Source organism: Heterocephalus glaber, unplaced genomic scaffold, assembly GCF_053883595.1.
Source record: "Heterocephalus glaber isolate CG9 unplaced genomic scaffold, H.glaber_assembly_v1.0 deba00001543, whole genome shotgun sequence".
NCBI lineage: Eukaryota > Metazoa > Chordata > Mammalia > Rodentia > Bathyergidae > Heterocephalus > Heterocephalus glaber.
The window spans coordinates 8766195-8781280 of NW_028258336.1; the positions used below are offsets into that span (position 1 = coordinate 8766195).

General features: G+C 39.7%; 1 protein-coding gene across 4 annotated transcripts in view; it reads left to right on the forward strand.

Moving 5' to 3' along the window:
- Positions 1–15086, forward strand: part of Elovl7 (ELOVL fatty acid elongase 7) — a 93455-nt gene continuing 78369 nt past the window's right edge. For 2 of the 4 annotated variants that reach the window (XM_004862898.4, XM_021242943.2), the window contains exon 1: positions 1–198. The gene's annotated coding sequence lies outside the window, so the exon portion shown is untranslated. Of the gene's footprint in view, positions 199–739; positions 885–15086 lie in introns of all 4 variants that reach the window. The other 2 variants (XM_021242942.2, XM_087189585.1) reach the window with 2 other exon arrangements.

Here is a 15086-nt window from a genome sequence, read left to right on the forward strand (position 1 = left end):
GGCCCGCACCTGGGGCGCCGGCGGCGGGCACCTGGCGGAAGAGGCTGCGGGCGGGCGAACCGGGGACGGCGCCGCCCTGCGTGACGCGGCGGGGTGGGCGATCCCGCAGGTGGCACCCGCTCCCCGCCCGCGCCCTTTCACAGTCTGGTCGGCGGTGCGGGCGGCAGGCGCCGCTGTGAGAGCTCCGCTCCCGGCGCGGTGAGTGCAGGCGCGGGACCCGCGGGCCGGGCCGGGCCGGTTCGAACTTTGTGCAGTGGGGAGAGGCGGGGCGGGAGCCGAGCGCAGGGGCCCCAGACAGTCCGGCCAGGCCCGCTCGGACTTGGGGGCTCCGCGGGAGTCCGGGGCCCACACCCTGCTCCCAGTGTTCCCACCGCGTCAGCATCCCACTGGGGAGGTCGCGGCCCGCGCTACGCAGGGGTCGGGGCAGCGGGGCCGGGGAAGGAGGCGGAGGCGGGACAGGGGCGGAGGACCTGGCGACCTTGGCCGCGGGTCGCCCTGCGCCGGGGACCTGGCCTCGCCTGCCGCCCAAGGCGTCCCGAGCCCCTCTTTCCGCAGCCCTCCTCCCCTGGGCGCTTTTGTGTTCTCGCGATCGGGGTGAACTGGGGCGCTGTCGCTTTGGCTCCCGGAGCAGCATCTTAGCCCGGTGGCTGCCGCTGGCCTGGGAGGGAGGACGAGTACAGAGCTGTGGAACAGGTCGTTCCAGAGATGGAAGACGGAAGCCTTTCATTTTATCTCCAAGGTGTCGCTCGTTGGGAAATGGGCCCTTCTGTCATCAGCCAGCGCTGATTCAAACTTACCGGATGCGCAGGGAGCGCTCAGTGAGCTCCCGAGGGAACTGGGGACAGGAAGGACCTGCGCTCTACCCGGCCCAGCTCCCTGTGAGGGTAGGCGAAGCGTCCCGATGCGTCGGAAAATAGTGTTAGCACCCGAGTTCCTCCCTATGGGTTTTTACCCGCTCTTGCTGAGACAGACTCTCAGCTTTTTCACTTAACCCTACCCCCTTTTTCCCACTCTGTCTTTATTGCTTAAGCGCCCTTGTCCTCGATACTTTGTGTCAGTCACTGCCTTCTTACTGCACTTTGCTCATTAATTGCCTACAGAAATTGGTTTGCCCAAGGTCACCGAGAACTAAATAAAATCCATCCCTATACTATGGCAGACATTTGTCAAGTTCTTATGTGCTAGGCAGGGCACTGATCTAAGTGCGTTAACGAGGTAAGTTTTCGACAATCCTGTGAAGAAGGTAATATTATTCTCATTTTACCAATGAGGAAACTAAGGCATAGAAGGCCCACACCTGACACACCAGTAGGGATTTCAGCTTGAGCATCAGGCTCTTGGGCAGAAGCTGTTGTTTTCTGCGCGAAACCCCCTCACCTGGAGTTCTTTTCTGGGTCCTTACTTTCCTGAAGCGCTGGTACTGTTGTGAGCATCATAGACCAGGCTCTTGACCTTTGGTCCCCTTTCTTCCTTCTTGTGTACTTTTCTACTAGGTAGTTTCTCTCTGGTGACCCAGCACAAGGACTTGTGCACACTAAACGTGCACCCTTTTCCTGAGCACCATCCCCAACCCTCTCTTTTTTAAAAACATAGGTTTATGGGATTTTGCTACTTCACTCACCTTTACTTTTGTGGCTTAAGAGTCAGTGCTTCTCACGTGTCTTCTTCAGTTTTGTTATAACATCTCAGTGAACATTATGATACTCCAATTGAATTTGGTTTCTCCCCATAGTTCCTGTACAGGATTATTGCTCAGGGGTCTCACCATTATCCTAGTCACCAAGATGCGGAACTTAGCTGTTGTGTCTCATGCTACCCCTTCCTAAACATGAAATCTCTTTTTTTTCAACTTTTATGTGGTCACGTCTAGCCTTCATCAATCTCAGCCCCCACTAGATATGATAGTTGGATGAAGCTGCAGTCAGGACAAATAGGAATCATTTCACAAAACCTGTGTAAGGTGTTATGGGCCTGAATTACACTTGAGAGGCATTGCTAATCCTCTTTCCATGAAGATTCCCTCTTCCTCACCTCACTGATCACTTACTGTATACCAGTTTCTACTGTTGATTATCTTCTTTTGAAAATGCTTTCCACATAAAGGTCATTAAGAACTTAGGACATTACATCTTCAGGTGTTATACCTAATAGTTAACAAATATTTGTAAAATGTGATGTGACACAATTAAGGTAGCAGAGATGGAGAAGGTTTCGTGATGTTGGAAATGAAGCCAGATGTTAGAGAATGTTAAGGAGTTTGCATTAGTAGACACAGGAGCTTGTAGACAGTGTCCATGAAGGGGGAAAGGCCTGTGCCCACTGCACTGCTACAGCTAGTACTCAGTTATCCTGACTAAACATTGTCTGTAGAGGTATAATGAAGTAGAACCAAGTCAGTGGGCAACTATGAATCTTATCTTAAAATCTTAACAAAAAAGAAACTAGTATTTTTTAAAAGCACCTTCTTATTGATAAAATAGTACACACATAAAATGCATAAACCACAAACGAACATGTTAACACTGGATATAGTTAGCACTTTTGTTCTGTGGTAGATATTATAGTTGAATGAGGTTTCAGTCAGGCCAAATAGGAATCTTTTCACAAAACCTGTGTAAGGTATTGTGGGCCTGAACTCAGCTTGAGAGGCATTGCCCAGAAAGAATTGGCTATTCATACGAAGGTTTGAGGTGAAGAGTAAAGAAAACTGGAAGGCAGCACTAAAATGGTAAGCCTGGGGAGACAAGAAGAGAGTTCCAGTCCATTAAACCTAATTCCACCACAATGACTATTTTGCTTTTGTTTTTGCCTCTCTTTTCTGTGCATGTTTTTCACATCATACTTCGTACACAGTTTTCATGTTCTTAGTTTTCCATATAAAATAAACACTTTTCATCTTAAATAATTTTGAACACTTACTGTTTGTGTAATAGTCCAGTGATTATAATGTGCTTTACTTAACACTCCATTGTTGGATAGTCTAGCAACACATTATAAACTAAATAATAGTTTTTGCAAACATATCATTTTGTAAATTGGGGATTAATTCCATAAGATAATGTTAGTCAGCTTTCTGCCCCTTGACAGTGTACCTAGAATAAACTACTCAAAGGAGGAAAGATTTATTTTGGCTCACAGTTTCAGAGGTTTTAGTCCATAGTTGACCAGTTCCATTGCTTTTAGGCCTGTGGCAAGGCAGAAACATCATGGTGGAAGGGTATAGCAGAGGAAAGCTGCTCACCTTGTGGTGACTAAGAAATAAAAGGGTAAAAGAGGCAAAGAGAAAAGGGGCCAGGGACAAAATATACCCTTCAAAGGCACTGTCTCTAGTGACCTACTTCCTTCAGCTGGGCTCTGCTTTTTAATAGCCCATACAGCTCTGAACTCATCAATAGATTAATCTGTTGGTGAGGTTAACACCCTCGTGATCCAGTCACTTCTCTAAGCTCCATCTCTGAACATTGCTGCATTGAGGATAAAGCCCTCGATATATGACTCTCTGGAGGATACTTCATAGGTAAACCATAACAGAGAGTGTTCCAGAAGTGGAATTATTTTGTCAACAACTGTGGTCTATTTTATGGTGTTCAGTACACACAGATTCCTGAAATAAATGTAAAACAAAAAACAAAACAGTAGGATAGATACATTACACCTACCTTCTCTAAGAAGCAACAACAGTTTAATTCAATATGAACAGTAGGGTTGCTATAACAATATACCACAAAACAGGTCACTTAAAACAACAGAAATGTATTGTCTCACAGCTCTGAAGGCTAGGGTCTAAAATCAGCAATTTTAGGATAGGGAAGAATGTTATTTATCAAATAGTTTTGGAGCCATTGTAAATATGGTAGCATGTCAAACTGAGAAGTGATAGGAATTTAAACAGTACCTATCATACAGGATAGAAAGAAACATACCATAAGCATAGTATTTAGACAAAAATATATCTTATATGTGCTTTTGTGATTCATCCAGTTGTGACTATTCATAAGTTACGGAAAATTTGGAAACCAATACAAACTGGACAGTTTATAAGATTAGTCTTCTAAAAAATTAAAATTTTCAATTATTACTGATAATTGATTTAGATATATTAAAAGCACATATTAGTATGTAAAATTATTCTTTTTGTAAATGACAGAAATAGGCATACCATCTTACATATTTTTTGATTATAGTATTAATCAAATAAAATAATTTTCCCATATAATTTCTAAGATTTCCAGGTTAAAGTCAAATCAGTCAGCTGGGAGAAGCAGTCACTCAGGCCATAACCACCAGCAGCACAGTTTTTTTTATTTTTAAAAAAATTTTATTGGTACATTTTATAGGTACATTTTAGGTATACAATTCGTTTACATTTATCATTGGGTGTTTGTACCTGTACATGATGTATCTTGGTTCTTATTTTTTTCCCCATTAACTGTGAGCCCTTCACCCCCTCCACCCTTCCCTACTTACATAGATTTCATTTCCATTTTTTTTTCTTTTCTCATAGTTTTTCCTTTACCTCTTTTCCTTTCCCCTTCCCCTCCTTTCACTCCTTCGTCTTTGGACCTTTTTTCCTATTTCAAATTATCAATTATTCATTTTAATCATTTTAACCTTTGTTTACACTATCAGTTTTTCACACTAGAGAAACTATTTGGTATTTACACATGTATGTCCTATTTATTTCACTTAAGAGTGTGGCCTCAATATGCATCCATTTAGCTATAAGTGACTCTAGTTTTTCATTCTTTATGGCTGAGTAATACTCCATTTTATTAAAAAAAACACATTTTCTTTATCCAGTTTCCAGTTGATGGGCACTTGGGCTGCTTCCAAGCTTTAGCTATTACAAACTGAGCAGCACAGTTTTTAAATCTAGTATGAGGCACAGAGCCAATCTTACACAGTTGAATGTTGTCAATTTGCACGTGGTTCATCTTAATAATATAATCCCCTTAACTCTAACAAGTTGGCCTAACATGACTACACTCTTCATTTCCCCACGAAGCAGATGAGCTGGACCCAGGCCTGATGACACTGATTCCTAGAGGCCTGTTCCCTACTCCAGTTGCTGGGTAATTGGCCCAACAACAGGATGTTGTATTTGTTGCAAACCTATTGATGCCAGGTACACTTGTTGCAATAGATAATTTAAACAAGTGTAAACTTATGAAACCTAAGTGCAAAAGGACAGAGTATTATGTGAAAAGGAAGTTGAATTCTTTGGAAAATTTCCATGAAAGTGAGCCACTGAAACTATAAAAGATCAGAAAGAAAATCATAAAAAGTGGAAAGAAAATAACCTGAACTTGCCTCAAGAATTTGTTTCATTGTTTTGTTTTTATATTTTTGATCAGCTTAGAAAACTAAAACTGGAAATTGTAGAAAATAAAGTCTGGATATAAATTATACTGGAAAAATACTGGTGAGAAGCATTTTCTAGAGGGAAGTCTTGTATATGCTTTTAAAAATGAGGAAATTAAAACATACTTGTACACTTTAAGTAAATAAAATGTCTATAGTATATGTCTAACTTTGATATTTCACTATCAATTTTTTTTGATTAACCAGAACCAGTCAAAATTGCTATTAGTCTGACTACAGTTGGTTATGCTATATTGTAATAGGTAGTCAGAGCCATTGTGTCTAGAGTTACTACAGTGAGAAAGACAAAGAAAAACTTTGCCACAGTCCATATAGATTTTCTTTGCTTTGCTCAGAAAACCATCGTAATGATACACAATCAACTCATACTTCTTACTTTAAATTGGACTTTTGGCTTCTATACGATGTTTAAATTCATTTTAATAATGTGAACCAATATGTGGAACTTAGAGCTGGTTCCTGCCTGCTTTAACTAGCTTACATAAAAATTAAAATAAAAAATACATACTATGGCATTATCCAGAGTTTATTAAACTTGATAAAACATTTTAGTGCTGTTAATTAAGCTGACAAATTGACTTGGACAAGATATACTTATTCTAGTTCCAAATAGTAATTATGGAAGCATAGTCATTCATTTCTAAAGCATTAATTTGTTAATAAGAAAAGATCAAACTTATAAAATGAGGAAAATAAAAGTATATGTTATAATAATTTTATTGAGCACGGGCTACATACCAGGTACTATGCTAGGTTCTGTATATGCCTTATCTCATTTATTCTTCATAAAACCCTTGAGGGTTCCTATGAGGAACATGATATTGCTGCCATTTTATAAGTAAGGAAATGTGGGGTTGAGTCTCACTGAGGCATGCCTGAGAGTTATCCTACCCAAGGGTCTAACAAGTGAAACCTTTGCTGGCACATGAACATGTATTATCATTTTTTAAAGAAATGTTAGAGTGTTTTGAGGTTTGAGGGAATTTAGAAAGGAACTTAGAGGTCATTTAGGCCAACTTTTGTGTGTGGGGGGGCTGGTAATAATCCAGCGGCCTCCACAGTGAGCTACATTGCTAGCATTTTTTTTTTTAATTTTGATTCTGAGTCTTGCTAAGTCCTTAAGTTGCCCAGGCTGACCTGGAATTTGCAATCCGCCTGCCTCAGCCTCCCAGAGTGCTGGGACTGTAGGCATGTGCCATACACCCAGCTAGGCCAACCTCTTTTATAGGTGAGAACACGGAGAGCCAGCAAGGCAAAGTAATTCTGGTCAAGATCACAAGCCTCATTAGCACTGAGGGACTAGAAATAAGTTCTCACAAAGAGACCAGATGTTTTTCTAACTTATGGTCATTTTCTGTCATTAGCTTTAACTCCATGGATGACTTTACATTGCCTTTTTGAAGCTCCAGAGTTGCCCCACTTTCTCCTTGTCTCCCAAGTATCAATGGTAATTACACCTAAGACTTTACTGTAGCATATGGATGGGGAAGGACTATGCTTCCTCCAGGTTACAGGTAGGAAAACTGAAGCTAAGGCAATGCAGTGATGTACCTTGTCCTGATGCTGATGTTATCAAACATTTTCCTGAATCATGACTGAAAGTGTTACAGAAGAAATTCATTATTTTAGGGCCGGGGATTTAGCTAGTGGTTCTGCCACCTGCCTCACAAGCGCAAGGTCCTGAGTTTGATCCCCGGTACAAAAAAAAAAGAAAATACATTATTTTAGCAAAGAAGATTAAATTGTTCAGCCCAAGCCATGGCCTTTCTCTTCTTCTAACAGTCGTCTTCTTGTCCTTGTTCTCTTGTTTTAGTGCCCATTTCAATCCTCTTCTGGTGACTGCTTGTGTATTTTACATAAGTACTGTTTGTGAGGTCAGGTAGGGGTGAGGTTAATGGACAGTTAGTGCTCAGTGCTTTGCTGTATAACCCCTGAAAACATCTGTCAGCCCCCATCCTTTGCTTTTTCTCATTTCCTCAGTAGCCAGAGCACTGGTGGGTTGCTAGCCTGCTCCTTCATCTCAGGCAGGTGTGTGTTGCTGCTTAGTTCTTACTGTTTTGTGTGCTCTTAATTCAGTTTTAGAGTCAGAAAGTGAGAGGTCCTAGAAATTGATTTTTCTCAAAGTCACCTGTGTGGTGTGTGACAGACCTGGGTGTAGAGTATAGGCATTCTGCCTATGCATCCTGCTACTTAGTGATATGTGGCTTTAGAGTCAGTTTTCTCATCTTTTTTTTTTTCACTTAATTCAAAGGTTTAATTCATATAATGAAAATTCTTACACTGCACATATACATAATTCTAGGACTGAGAAAATTGATGCTGAAAACAGTGATTGATGACAACACCTAATTTGGCCTTCAATTTCTTAGAAATAATGATTAGAGTACCATATCTAATAATTGCTCAGCCAGGGATTTAGCTCAGTGGTTCCGCCACCTGCCTAACTTAACCAGGAAATAAAAGTATTTCATGTCATGTCAGTTTCTGGTATCATAATATGTTATTATATTTCAGTATATATTGAAATATGTATTTAGTCCAAAATCAAAAGAGAATATATTGTCAAGTTTGAATTTGTCAATGTTATGCTTTTCTCTATATACTTAATTGAAAATAAATCATACAATATAATCCTATTATATAACGAAAACTCTGTATTTATATTTTTGTAAAAAATATTATTAAAATGGGGTTAAAATAAACTTCACAAAACAAGGATCAATAATACGTATCTAAAACATATATTTTATGTGAACTCTGTTCTTTTTATGTGCCATTGAAAAATTTCTTAAATGACCTAAAAATAACTGAGTGGCTTAGAGTATAATAATAAAGAGGATTGACATGACAAAAATGTTGAAAAATGCTGGTTCAAGCTAGTGTTTCTCAAGAGTAAATACATAAATCCCTTTCCAGTGGAAGAAATATTTCTAAGGTCTCAAATTAACTACTTAAATTATCTGTTATGTATATATATTTTTTTAAAATTAAATTCTTTTATTGGAACATTGTAGGTATAAACACAATTACATTTCTCATTGGGAATTGTACCTTTACATAATGCATCTTGGTTCTTATTTTTTCCCCATTCCTAGCCCTCCCTTCACCCCCTCCACCCTTCCCTATTTACAAAGACTTTATTTCCATTTTTTTCCATTTCTCATCATTTTTCCTTTCCCTTCTTTCCTTTCCCCTGCCCCTCCCACTACCCCTACCCCTTTGGACCTTTTCTTCCTATTTTACATTTTCGATTATTCATTCTAATCATTGGTACATTTTAGGTATACAATATAATGACATTCATCATTGGAAATTTGCACCTTTACATAGTCTCTCTTGGTTCTTATTTTTCACCCTTGCCCAGCCCTCCCTTCAACCCCTCCATTCCTCCCTATTTACAAAGATTTTGTTCCTATTTTTCCATTTTCTCATATTAATCCCATTCCCTTCTATCCTTTCCACTAGCTCTCCCACTTCCTTCCCCTTTGCCCCTTTTCTTCCTATTTCACATTACCTATTATACATTTAGTCCTTATTTACACTTTCAGTTTCTCACACCAGAGAAACTATTCGTAATTTATTCATGTGTATCCTATTTATTTCACTTAAGAGTATTGCCTCAATGTGCATCCACTTAGCTATAAATGTCTCTAATTTCTCATTTTTTATGGCTGAGTAGTACTCCATTTTATAAAAAAACCCACATTTTCTTTATCCAGTCTCCAGTTGATGGGCATTTGGGCTGTTTCCAAGTTTTAGCTATTACAAATTGTGCTGCTATGAACATGGGTGCACATATATCACTGTGGTATGATTCTTTTAATTCTTTGGGGAAGATCCCCAGCAGTGGAATAGCGAGGTCAAATGGGACTTCCAGTCCTAGTTCTTTGAGGTATCTCCATACTGATTTCCACAGTGGTTGCATCAGTCTACACTCCCACCAGCAGTGGAGCAGGGTTCCTCTTTCCCCACAGTCCCGCCAGCATTTGTTATTGGTTGATTTCATGATAGCAGCCATTCTTTCTGGAGTGAGGTGGAATCTCAACATTGTTTGCATTTGCATCTCTCAAATGACCAGTGATGTTGAACATTTTTTCATGTATTTATTTGCTATTTCTAATTCTTTGTATGAGAAATGTCTGTTCATTTCAGATGCCCATTTTCGGATTGGGTCTTTAAATTTGGGAAGTCTGATCTTTTTAAGTTCTTTATAGATTCGAGATAGTAGACCTTTGTCTGAGGAAGAGCAGGTGAAGATTTTTTCCCACATTGTGGGTTGTCTCTTCACACTGCTGGTGGTTTCTCTTGCTGTTCAGAAGCCTTTTAATAAGAAGAGATCCCACTTGTTGATTGTTTGTGCTAGATCACGGGCAGCTGAGGTTTTGTTCATAAAATCTTTTCCTGCACTGATGTCTTCAAGGGTTCTACCTAACCTCTGTTCCAACTGGTTCAGAGTTTCTATTTTAATATTTAGATCTTTAATCCATTTTGATTTTAGTTTAGTGCATGGTGAGAGATACAGGTCTAGTTTGAATCTTTGGCAAGTTGAAGCCCAATTTTTCCAGCACCATTTATTAAAGAGGCTATCTTTCCTCCAGTGAGAGTGTTTGGCTCCTTTATCGAAGATGAGATGGCTGAGTGTGTCTGGTGTTGTTTCTGCATCTTCTAATCTGTTCCCCTGGTCCTCAAGTCTGTTTCTTTGCCAGTACCATGCTGTTTTTATCACAGTAGCTTTGTAGTATAGTTGCAGGTTGGGGATTGTGATACCCCCTGCCATGTCTCTGTTACCTAGAATTGCTTTTGCTATTCTGGGTCTCTTCTTGTTCCAAATGAATTTTTGGATTGTTTTCTCAAGTTCTGTGAAGTATGCTGCTGGGATCTCAATTGGAATTGCATTAAATCTATATAGCAGTTTTGGAAGTATGGCCATTTTCACTCTATTAATCCTTCCTACCCAGGAGCAGGGGATGTCTGTCCATTTTCTGATATCATCTTCAATCTCTCTTTTCAGAGTGCTATAGTTTACAGAGAAGAGGTCTTTGATTTCTTTCGTTAGGTTGATTCCTAGGTATTTCAGTTTTTTGGATGCTATTGTGAAAGGAATTATTTGCTCTATTTCTCTCTCAGTGAGTCTGTCATTGGTGTAGAGGAAAGCTATTGATTTTTGTATGTTAACCTTGTAACCAGCTACTTGACTGAATTTGGTTATTAAGTCTAGAAGGCTTTTGGTGGCGTTCTTGGGGTCTTCTATATAGAGTATCATGTCATCTGCAAATAATGACAATTTGACTTCTTCATTTCCTATCTTTATTCCTTTTATTTCTTTCTCTTGTCTAATTGCCATGGCTAATGTTTCCAGAAGTATATTGAACAAGAGTGGTGATAGTGGACATCCTTGTCTTGTTCCTGATTTGAGTGTGAAGGATTTCAGTTTTTGACTATTTAGTATGATATTGGCTGTTGGTTTTTCATAGATGGCTTCTATCAGTTTGAGGTAGAGACCATCTATTCCAACTTTTTGTAGGGTTTTTATCATAAATGCATGTTGGATTTTGTCAAATGCTTTTTCTGAGTCTGTAGAGATAATCATATGGTTTTTGTCCTTGGGTCTATTGATTTAGTGTATTACATTGATTGATTTGTGTACGTTGAACCATCCCTGCAACCCTGGGATGAATCCCACTTGATCAGGGTGTATGATCTTCTTGATGGTCTTCTGCATTCTATTTGCCAGTATTTTATTAAGGATTTTTGCATCTATGTTCATTAGTGAGATTGGCCTATAGTTCTCTTTTTCAGTTGGGTCTTTCTCTCCTTTGGGGATCAAGGTGATGCTTGCTTCCAGGAATGAATTTGGGAGTGTTGCTTCCCTTTCAATTTCATTGAAGAGTTTAAACAGTAGTGGCAGCAGTTCCTCTCTAAATGTCTTGTAGAATTCAGCAGTGAAGCCATCAGGGCTTGGGCTTTTCTTAGTTGATAAGTTTTTAATTACATTTTCAATTTCATTGGTTGATATTGGGTTGTTCAGAGTTTTTAGGTCTTCTTCGTTCAACTTTGGTAATTCATATGTATCTAGGAATCTGTCCATTTCTTCTGTGTTGTCCATCTTATTGATGTATAGGTTCTGGAAGTAGGTATTGATGATCCTCTGTATTTCTGCTGGGTGTGTTGTCATTTCACCCCTTTCATTCCTAATTGCATGGATTTGGGCCTTTTCTTTCCTTTTTCTGATAAGCTTGACTAAAGGTTTGTCCATTTTGTTGATTCTTTCGAAGAACCAACTCTTGGCTTCATTGATTTTTTTGTATTGTTCTCTTAGTCTCCATTGCATTGATTTCTCCTCTGATCTTTATAATTTCCTCCCTTATATGAGCTTTGGGGTTGTCCTGCTCTTCTTTTTCTAGAAGCTTGAGGTTCAGCATCAGGTTGTTTAATTGGGCTCATTCTGTTTTCCTAATATGCGTATTCACTGCTATGAATTTCCCTCGTAAGACTGCTTTCATTGTGTCCCACAGATTCCAATATGTTGTATTGTCATTGTCATTTAATTGAAGGAACTGTCTGATTTCTTCTTTAATTTCCTCTGTGACCCATTGGTTATTCAGAAGTATGTTGTTCCGTTTCCACGTGTTTATGACATTTTTTGAGTTTCTTTTGGTATGGATCTCCAATTTCATTGCACTATGGTCTGATAATGTACAGGGGATAACTTCAATTCCTTTGCACTTACTTAAACATGTTCTATATGTGAGTATGTGGTCTATTTTGGAGAATGACCCATGTGCAGCTGAGAAGAATGTGTATTCTGATTTTGTGGGGTGGAAGACTCTGTAAACATCTGTTAAGTTCATTTGTTCAAGAGTTCGATTGAGTTTTAGTATTTCATTACTTACTTTTTGTCTAGTTGATCTATTTGTGACAGTGGGGTGTTGAGGTCCCCCACTACAATTGTATTAGTGCATATATGACTTTTCATGTCTGTTAGTATTTGTTTTGTATAGTTGGGTGCACTAGTGTTTGGTGCATAGATATTTATGATTGTCATCTCTTCCTCTTGGATTCTTCCCTTTACAAGGATGTAGTGTCCTTTTTCATCTCCCTGGATCAGTGTTGGTTTGAAATCTACTTGATCTGCAAAGAGAATAGCCACTCCTGCTTTTTTTCAGGTTCCTGTTGCATGGAGTATTGTTTTCCACCCTTTAACTTTCAGTCTATGAGTTTCCTTTTGAATTAAGTGTGTTTCTTGTATGCAGCATATTGTTGGATTTTGCTTCTTGACCCATTCTGCCAGTCTATTTCTTTTGATTTCTGAATTGAGACCATTAAAATTGATGGTTATAACTGAAACGTATTGCCTTGTCATTGCCATGACTTTTTCTTTTTGTTGGGTTCTCCCCCTTTCCATTTAATTTCTTGTCATGCCAGATGGGTTCATTCTGCTTTGCTTCCTGGGGTTGTGATCCTCAATGTCTGTTCCTAGGATATTGTGTAAAATTCTTTGGAGTGCTGGTTTGGTATTCACGAAGTTCCTAAGGTGCTCTTTGTCATGAAAGTATCTTATTTCTCCATCAGTTTTGAAAGATAGTTTTGCAGGGTACATCAATCTGGGTTGGAGGCTGTTTTCTTTTAGGGCTTGGAATATGTCACTCCAAGCTCTTCTTGCCTTGATGGTTTGTGTTGAGAAGTCTGCTGTGATTCTGATGGGCTTTCCTTTGTATGTGATTGGTTTCTTTTCTCTGACTGCTTGGAGAACTTTGTTCTTCTGTTGAGTTTCTGGAATCTTAACAATTCTATGCCTATGTGTAGATTTATTTTGATCAAGGCTATTTGGAGTCCTATATGCCTCACTTATCTGTATGTCAAGCTCTTTTCCCCTGCTTGGGAAGTTTTCTGCCATTATTTCTGTGAAGAGATTTTGTATGTCATCTGCACTCTCTCCTGTTTCTTCATTGACTCCAGTCAGTCTTGTGTTATTCTTCTTTGCATCATCTAGCAGCTGCTGGATTATTTTCTCATGTTCCCTTATAATTTTGAAGCAGTTTTTCTTTTCCTGGTCACTAATTGCAATCTTATCTTCTAATCTGAAATTCTGTCCTCACATTGGCTCATTCTGCTGTGTAGACTTTCAATGGAGTTTTTCATGTCCTGGAAATCTATTTGCATCTGTTTTATGGATTCCATTTGTTTTTTATGTTGGGATTCCATCATGTTCCTGAGCTCCTCTCTAGATTTATTAATCATGTCTTGCACTAGGAGCACAATTTCTCCTGTTATCTGAGAAATTATTTCTGACTTCATTTTTTGCAGATCCCCTTTTGTTGCCAGTTCAGTGGGTCCAGGTGGTTGAGTATCAGAGTGTTCCATCTCATTTCCCTTTGGGGTTGCTGTAGGTGATCTGGAAGTCTGGTTTTGAGACTTATTTATGTGTTTTCTCATTTCGACTGGGGCGGGGGGCTGTTAGCACCTGCAGGGAGTACCTCCTCTGAGCTGGGAGAGGTGGGACAGGGGCCGGGAGCATGGGTAGGGATGGTGACCCAAAAGCCCTTTCCTGTGGGCTGGGAGCAGCGGGAGGGATGGTGACCAGGAAGCCCCTTCCTCTTGTCCAGCAGCAGTGGGATGGCGGCTCAGAAGCCCCTACCTCTGGGCTGGGAGCAGCGGGACCCAGTACCTTGGTCTGGTGTCCTCTGCGTCTTTGTAGTGTGGAACCAGGTGGCTGCCTGTCTGTAGCGGGGCGATTCGGCGTCTTCCGTGTGACTCAGGACCTCGGTAGGGTGTGCACAGACCTGCCTGTCTGCAGCGGACTGATTCAGCGTGTTCTGTGCTACCTTTTCTCATCTTTAGAAAAAAGTGTTGGGGGGAGATATAGTTTCTCTCCTTATGAAATAAGACTGTAAAATTTGCATATTGTCATATGTAGTTCACATTCTTTTTTTCCAAAAAAGACTTGAAATGCTCACAATAAATATATTAAGATTCAAGCATTGGGAGGGTGGGAATCTAGGTAACATTGCTGTGATGAATGGAACACTGAATTTTAATTGTTAGCCTGGAGCTCAGATTGAAAAAATGACTACAACTGTAATGATTTTTTTTTGTTTTCCCTTAAAGAACACAGTAAAAGAATTTTATTAAATAGACCCATAAAGAAGTTGCAGATACTCTTCAAATTAGTATTTTTTTTTTCTTTTGGTATTACTGGGGATTGAACCTAAGTCCTTATGCATGGTAGCTCTCCTAGAGAGCTACATTCCCAACTATTTTTAAGATTTTATTTTGAGAAGAGGTCACAGTAAGATACTCAGGCTGACTTTCAACTTGTGATTCTCTTACCTCAGCCCCATGAGTAGCTGGGGTTAAAGGCATGCACCACCATGCCTGAATTGCTTCAAAGTGTCCAAGGCTAGATTCTCTCAGTAATGTACAATAACAACTCTAGCACTAGGTAGAGAGGAGCTTCTTAATGTGAGGTTGGTCTGTGGGTAGACTCCAGAAGGTCCATAAATTCCCCAAAACATCAAGTTTGAGTATTCATGTCTTCTCTGAGAAGATGTCTCAAAGTGCTGTAGTCTCAAGGTTTAAAAGCTAATGATTTAAGAAAGGCTTGTGGACCAGGGATTTAGCTCAGTGGTTCTACCTCCTGCCTCGAAAGCACAAGTTCCCAAGTTCAATATCCAGTACCAAAAAAAAGAAATGATATATATATC